The following is an 8,690-nucleotide window of genomic DNA, read 5'->3' on the forward strand; positions in this document are numbered from 1 at the left end:
CAGAATCCTATAATATTATAGAAGAAAATCATCTAACCTGTTTTACAAGAATTGAAAATTTTCTAATACTATATGATACGATGACAACCAATATTTATGGAAAAAGAAGAAAAATTAAAGTGTTACCTTTATAAATATAAAAATTGAAAAACTTATACATAGATAAATAGATATAAATAAGAAAAAATTTAAAAATTTTAAAAGTGATATATATATAAAACGTGTGAAACAATATTTTTTTATAGATGTTTTTATATATATTTTTTTCATTTGAAGTTTATTTTAAAATTAAAATAATAATCTTTTTTTTTATATAATCTATATCTATATATATATAAATATATAAAAATAGAGTCCTTAAATCTGACGTGGCATCTTCTTATTATTTTTAAACGCTAATGTGGCAAAAAAAAAGAGGCATCCTCTTATTATTTTAAATTAATTAAAACGCCGATGTGGCAAAAAAAAAAAAAAAAAAAAAGGCTTAGATCATACTTTTAGCTTTGCAATTTCGAAGCCCACGAACTGATTCCTCCATGTGAAGCAAAAACACCTTCAGCAACCCTTCCGTTTCATATCCCATCACTATGATCGGTTTTGGATTTGAAGAGTCTAGAAATTATGGTGATAGATTACAGTTTCTGCAATCAAAAAGTTATTCAATTTGAATAACAAGGTTTGATTTTCTTGAAAATTTATCGAATATGCGTTATGTGATTTTTTCGATTTCAAGAATTATTTTCCCTTCAATTTTCTTTCCCCTTTCTCTGACATTGCAATTGTTTTATTTTTTCACCATATGACAAGTTCATTTCATGGTGAAGATCAAAATTACCCTCAATTTTTTAATTATACTTATGTTCTTCATCGTGCTGTTTTCTATTCCCATTTGTTTCCCATTGAATTGAGACACAATCATTTTGAAAGGTAATTAGATGGAGCTTATTGGGCAAGGATGCGCAGAATCATATATTATAAACAAGCAAGAATGTGGGATGCAAAGCGATGGAAACCGGTAATTTTTTCCTCTTTAAATTTGTTTTTAAAATTTGAAATTATTCATAATTGATTTCTTATTTATCTTATTATTTATATATCTTGATTCAATAAATATTTATGTTATGGTAAAATAAAGTATTAGGAAACTATGAATTTCTCCATCAAACCTTAAAAACCTCTAAGATAGGATGAATACTATCAACAAGATTAAAGAGTATATAGATATACACACACGCAGTGAATCACAAGAACAAAATGTCACCTTTGCAATAATATATGAAATACATAATTTTCCAGTTTGATTACCTATAATGTATAAACAGCAAAAAAAAAAAAAAAAAAAAAAATCAACAACATTAGCATAGATAACAAACATAAAAGAAACCTCAGCCAAATACTGATGCAAAAATTATAGATCACAGTAAAAAAAAAGGGCTTAAGAAAACCTCAATGCTTCATCACTCATCTTATTTTCACAAAGAAACTTTAGGAAGCAATTGTAAGTAACTATATCAGGAGGATAATCTCTGTTTCCCATCTCTTGCAAAAATCTATAAGCTTCATCAATCTTTCCAGCCTAACACATTCCTTCTATAAATTCTTCATAGGTAAAAACATTTAGGAGGCAACTATTATTTATCATATCCTCCACAAGCTTAAAGCACTCATCCATTTTATTGTTCTGGGCAAGTGTTATGATCATGATTAGCTGCCTCTGTCACCATCCCTATTCTATAATATGTATTAATGGCAACAATGTATGTAAAATTATCAGGTGTATGACCCAGTTGGATCATTTCCTCTAAAACCTTCATTCCAGTAGTTGGGTTCTTAACTCTACACCATCGAAAAAGCAATATATTATATGTATTAGTATCACGCTTCACCATGTTCTTTATGAGACATTAGCCAGAACCATCTAGACTCTTCTTTGTGCTTTTAAATGATTTAGTAGTCTAAAAAAATTAGCTTATGTGAGATATCCTCTTTACACACAACTACATGAATTTCCAAAAAAAAAAAAAAAAAGAAAAAAAAGAAAAAAAACATAAATGTATCAAATAGCTTACACCTTACACGTCTTGACAGTTTCGTAAGCTCTACAATAACAAACTTAGCCTCTTTGCCAACAAATTCTCTTTATGCAATGTTGGAAATATAATGGTTATACTCTCCTGCTTTCCATACTTCTAATAATATATGTGTTAGAAAATAATTCAAGTCTAGTTCTTTTCAAAGTCTTATTTTTTTTATTCATGTTTTTATAATGTTATTATTCTGTTAGTAGTGTAGTATTTCATGTCAAGTAGTTGAGATATTATAGGGATGTGCTTAGCAAAGTTAGTTCCTATATATGTATCAAAAGTGGGAACGTGGTTGTTTTAAGAGTCTATTTAAGTAATAGTAGCTTACATTGTTTGATGTATTGTGAGTCAAGATTTCAGTTCAATGAGAATTCTACTTTCAAAATTTAAATTGTCTTTGTTATCTCTGCCAACAAGTGGTATCAGAGCCCTGGTTGGTTTAAATAGAGAGTGCGAGTGAATATGGTTGCCAGCAACAATAATTCCACATCAGCCCCAAATATTCTAGTGTTCAATTGTACCAATTATCAATTTTGATCCGTGAAAATGAAAACTTTTTTCAGATCACAAGATTTGTGGGAGTTAGTTGAGAGAGGTATTTCAGAACTCACAGACCTAAAGCGAGCAACTCGACCGACAGCAGCACAACAAAATGAGTTAAAAGAGAAGCAGAAGAAGGATGCAAAAGCCTTGTTCATGATTCAGTAAGGTTTAGATGAAGTGATATTTCTGTAAGTTATGGGTATAACTACCTCGAAAGAAGCATGGGACCTGTTGTATGATGAATATTAAGGCTCAAGTAAAGTTGTCACAGTAAAGCTGCAGTCTCTACGCGAGAATTTGAGAATTTACAAATGTAGCCATCTGAAATAATTCAAGATCTCTTTGCAAGAGTCTCTTCAATTGTCAACCAAATTCATTCTCTTGGAGAAGAATTAACTGAACAAAAGTTTGGGGAGAAAGTACTCAGATCCCTTCCGTCTAAATTTGATCACGTCGTTGCTGCCATTGAAGAGTCAAAGGAATTGTCAAATTATTCACAAGCTGAACTCATTAACTCACTTCGATCGTACAGCCAGCGCATAAATAGAGGAACTAAAACTTCCTTAGAGCATGCCTTTCAATTAAGAGTTGATTTGACGAGGAATTTAGAAAGCTCAGGAAGAGGTGAAAATAATAGAGCAAGGGGTTGCGATAGTGGTTGCGTCTGGTCGAGGCCATGGAATTTCAAGTCTTGGAAGAGGTAATGGAAGAGATTTTAATGGAGGTAATAATGAAACTCTTCAGCTTGTTCTCTTTGCAGTTGAACAAATCATGTAGATAAAGATTGTTAGTGCAAGAACAAATTTGATCAAAATAAATCTGCCATTTAATGTTACAAATGCAAAAATTATGGTCACATTGCTAGGGATTGTGGATCAAAAGGGCAAGTAAATTATGTTGAAGAACTAGAAGCACTTGATGATAATTTATTTATTGTATGCTTGTCTGCTGATGTTGGTGTATGTGAAGATGCATGGTATTTAGATAGTGGGTGCAGCAATCACATGATTGGAAAAAAAGAATATTTTGTGAAACTTGATGAGATGATTAAGACACAAGTTACAATGGGAAATAATGACAAAGTGCAGGTGTACGACTTAGGTGTTATTTCTGTCAATTCTAAATTTGGTAGGAAACATATTCGTGATGTTATGTATGTTCCTGGATTGGCTCAAAATTTCTTAAGTTTGGGTCAGTTGCTTAAAAAGGGATACTATGCTGTGTTTGACAATAATGAATGCGTGATTTTTGAGAAGAGAAGCATGACTTTGATTTATACATTAAAGATGATAGCAAACAAGATGTTTCGTATCATTTTTCACAAATTAACTTGAATGCTTTTTAAGTTTCAACTGAAGATTCTATGCTCTGGCATATAAGGTATGACCATTTCAATTTATCTGGGTTGCAATTGTTGCATAAAAAGAACATGATGTTAGGTTTTCCAATGGTGTAACTAAACAAGGGAACTTGTGAAGCATGTATTTCGGGGAAGCAACACCGAAACAAGTTTCCTGAAGGCATTGCTTGGAGAGCCACCAATCCTTTATTGCTAGTACATATAGACATCTATGGGCCTATGCAAACTCCTTTAAATGAGAGTAAATATGTTCTCCTTTTTATTGATGATTTTTTAAAGATGACTTGGGTGTATTTTTTGAAGGAGAAATCTGAGGCATTTGAAGTTTTCAAGCAATTTAAGGCACTTGTAGAGAAGCAATCTGATCATTTAGTTAAAACATGACGTTCTGACCATGGAGGTGAGTTCACATCCCAAGAGTTCAACTTATTTTGCAAAAATAATGGCATATAAAGACAACTTACGACAAGTTATACACCACAACCAAATGGCGTCGTGGAGTAGAAGAACAAAACTGTTATTGAGGCTGCCAAGAGTCTGTTAAAAGACAAGGACCTACCTACAATTTTTTGGGCTGAAGCTGTAGCAATAGTTATGTATGTGTTTAATCGCTTTCCAACAAAAGCTGTCAAAGAAAAGACTCCATATAAAGCATGAAAATGAAAGAAACCAAATGTAAGTCACTTAAGGATTTTTGGTTCTATTGCATATGCCTGGTTCCATTAGAATTGCAAAAGAAGTTAGATGAAAAGAGCAGCAAGTTCATCTTTTTTGGATATAGTGAGGAGACAAAAGGTGACAGTGATTTTCGCAAGTGTACGAAATTGCAACAAGTAATATAGAGTGAAAGAGTATCGTATCCACAGGGATTGTATATCAAGTACCCAAAATTATGTTAACCTATTATTATTTAAATGGCAATAAGGGGAATTATTTTAAGAAATTAAAATAAATAAAAGAGAACAAAAAAAATCAAGCAACAGTATTTGAAGAAAAGAAATCAAGGATTTAAAACTACTAGGGATTTTGATTTCACTTAATTCTATCCAATTTATTTTATTAGTTTGTTAATCAATTTTAATTGTTCAAGCAGGGGAAACAACCCTAAAATCACTAACAAGCTCTCCCGATGTATTGTTAGCTATTCTAATCCGGTCTAGTTACTTATCTTCCAATAGCGCAATCAAACATGAATTAAATCATTAAGTTTTATGGTTTGTTTTGTGAATTCATAACCTAAGGTCATTAACTTATGAAAAGCCCCCATGAGTCAAACCATATAGCTTTCGCATCAAATTATTATTCTCAAGTAATTTATTTCCTTTTTCATATCAAAAACCCTTCTCCCGATAGTGATTAATAAAATAAATCAATCCAGAGGAGAAACTCTGCCTGGAAGTATTAAAATTATATCATGAACAAGGAAAGCAAATCTAATATTATAAATTGGAATCGAATTAAGCTACATCAAATCCCTAGTATGAGAGTTTTAGTTCGACATAGCAATTAAATAAAACTCAATAATACTTGAATAAAACTTCATAATCAATAATGAATAATGAAAAGAAAAACAAGATTAAGAGTTTAGAAATAAAAACTAGACAACAGATATGTGGATGGCTTCCTTGAATCTTGGCACAAATCTTGGATGCTTGAAATCTTTGAGAGAGAGAGAGAACTATGTAGAAAAATACTAGAACTCGAGATGCCTCTACAATGAATGGTTCCTCTCTTTATATAGACCTCCTGGGAGAAAATCTAACTCTGTTTAGGAAATAGAATCCTTATTAAGTACGAAATCTTCTTTGGAGATCATAAACTGTTTAGGCTTTGGATTTCTTCTTAGTTAGGACTATTCTCTCTTCCTAAATAGGCTTAGATCTTGTTTTGCACGTTTAGGAAAATATCTGAGGTGGGCCCATATGAGTTAAAAAGACTAGCTTGCATTTTTATTCAAGACAGCTTTGCCTTCGTAGCACGGGCGTGCGAGATAGAATGGCTTGGGCGTGCTAGAGTTTGAGTCTATGAATGATTCAGCACGGGCCGTGTTCTGTAGCACGCTCAGAGGAGTACTTGTGGCACGGGCGTGCGCCATAGCACGGGCAGGGCGTGCTAGGCTCTGACTTTCCAAGATAAATTGCATCACGGGCGTGCTAGGTAAGCACGCTCTAAGGTCCTTTTAGGGACGGGCGTGCCAGATAGCACGGGCTAGCCGTGCTAAAGTCTGAGTCTCCACTTGATTTCTCTTAAGTTTAGCACGGGCGTGCTAAGGTGCACGGGCTGGGCATGCTAGAGCCTGAGTGTTTTGCTTTATAATGCTCTTTTCTGTGCGAAAACCCTGCAAATTTCTTTAAGATCAAGTGGATTATGATTCAAGGAAGCTTTGAACAAAATTATAATTAAAACGAAGTAAAAATTAATTAAAGTGATAAAATTTACTAAAATTCTAAATAAAAACTATACTAAAAATACTTTAAAAATGACACCTATCAAAAGGTTACAGGTTGTTCAATCCTATCACTAAAAAAATCATTATTAGCCATGATGTCATTTTTAATGAAGAAGAAGGTTGGAATTTGGAAGATAATAGAGGAGCCCGACCTTCCACACTTGTGGAATTTGAATCTAACTTAGGAACAACCATCTCTTTTGTGCCTAATTATCTTACAATAGACTCTACCACAAATTCACCACCAAGGAAGGTACGAAATTTGTCTAATGTCTACACTTCATGTGCATTCGCTTGTTTTGCAATAGAACCCACTTGTTTTGAAGATGCAAATAGAAAAGAAGAATGGGTGAAAGCCATAGAATAAGAGATTGCTGCCATTGAAAAGAAATACATGGAGTTTGGTGGATTTGCCTCCTGGTAAACAAGCAATTGGCTTAAAGTGGATATAGAAGTCAAAATTCAATCCCGATGGGTCCTTGCAAAGGAACAAAGCACGTTTGGTGGTAAAAGGATATGCCCAAATTCCAGGTACTGATTTCTCTGAAACTTATGCTCCGGTCGCAAGATTTGATACGGTGAGAATGATTTTAGCACTTGCAGCTCATTTTAGTTGGCCAGTGTACCAACTTGACATTAAATCAACCTTTCTTAATGGAGAATTGCTTGAAGATGTGTATGTAAAACAACCTAAAGGCTTTGGGAAAAAAGGGAATGGAGCATAAAGTTTATAAGTTGCATAAAGCACTCTACGGACTCAAACAAGCTCCAAGAGCTTGGTATAGTAAAATTGATGGTATTTTTTCACATAATTTTTTTTGAAAAGAGTGCAAGTGAGCCTACTTTGTATGTTAAAACTTGTGGGGATGAGTTCTTAGTGGTTTGTTTGTGTGTTGATGATATGATATATACGGAGAACTCAATTAAAATGAAAAAAGAGTTTAAGGAATCGATGATGGAAAGCTTTGAGATGGCTGATTTGGGTTTGTTACATTATTTTTTGGGGATTGAAGTTGTGCAAGATGGAAATGGGATTTTTATTTGCCAAAAAAAAAAAAAATGCTACCGATCTCTTGAAGAGGTTAGGGATGGCCAATTGCAATGCTGTCAACACTCCACTTAACACAAATGACAAGTTCTTATTGCATGATGGAATTGAAAAGGCAAATGAGAAGGATTTTAAAAGCATAGTGGGAGGAATGATGTATCTCACTCATACAAGACCGATATCATGTTGTTGTCAATCTCTTATCAAGGTTCATACATAGTCCAAGAAAGCATCATCTTGGAGCAGCAAAGAGAGTGCTGAGATATATACAAGGAACAATCAAGCATGGCATTAGGTATGATAAGGGAAAAAGCAATGAATTTTCTGCCTTAACTGATAGTAATTGAGCTGCTTGTGTAGATGACAAAAAAAGCACATCAGGTTTTATCATTTGTTTTGGTTCTGGAGCTATTTCATAGATGTCAAAGAAGCAACAAAGCACTGCACTTTCAAGTACTGAAGCTGAGTATATAGCTTTAATATCTCCTACGTGTCAAGTAACTTGGTTGATGAGAACACTAGCTGATTTAAAGCAAAAATAAGATATGCCAACAATGATATACTGTGACAATAACTCCAAAATTGCAATGTCAAGAAATCCTGTGCAACAAGGGAGGTCAAAGCATATTGAGACACGTTACTACTTTATTAGAAAACTAGTTGCTAAAGGAGAGATAGAGCTGCAATATTGCAACCTTAAAGACCAACTAGCTGACATGCTTACAAAAGCGCCGCCAAAAGAAAAATTTAAGAAGCTAAGTGCCATGATTGGTGTGCAAACCCTTACTTGAATTAAGGGGGGGACTATTAGAAAATAATTCAAGTTTAGTTCTTTTCAAAGTTTTATTTTTTATTCACGTTTTTATAATGATATTATTCTGTTAGTAGTGCAGTATTTCGTGTCAAGTAGTTGAGATATTATAGGGATATGCTTAGCAAAGTTAGTTCCTGTATCTTCATAAGAAGTGGGAAGGTGGTTGTTTTAAGAGTCTATTTAAGTAACAATAGACTCTTACATTGTTTGATGTTCTGTGAGTCAAGAATTTCAATTCAATAAAAATTCTACTTTCAAAATTTAAGTTGTCTTAGAAGAAGGGGTAGTAAATACTCAGGATTAATCTTATTTTGTTACAGGTCTTGAATTTATTAATAGTTCAAATATCATGAACACCAACCTCACAATCTCTGTTCCCGTCCTCATTAGGA

General features: G+C 33.3%; 1 long non-coding RNA gene across 1 annotated transcript; it reads left to right on the forward strand.

The window, feature by feature from the left end:
- Window positions 1-489: 489 nt before the first annotated feature.
- Window positions 490-3,865, forward strand: LOC149493390 (uncharacterized). Its single transcript, XR_016318542.1, has 3 exons — window positions 490-676; window positions 928-1,015; window positions 2,648-3,865. It is a non-coding gene; the product is annotated as an uncharacterized LOC149493390 (long non-coding RNA).
- The last annotated feature ends 4,825 nt before the right edge of the window (window positions 3,866-8,690 follow it).

The sequence above is a fragment of the Jatropha curcas genome, chromosome 10, assembly GCF_041381405.1.
Source record: "Jatropha curcas cultivar XTBG-Jc1 chromosome 10, XTBG_Jcur_1.0, whole genome shotgun sequence".
Classification (NCBI taxonomy): Eukaryota; Viridiplantae; Streptophyta; class Magnoliopsida; order Malpighiales; family Euphorbiaceae; genus Jatropha; species Jatropha curcas.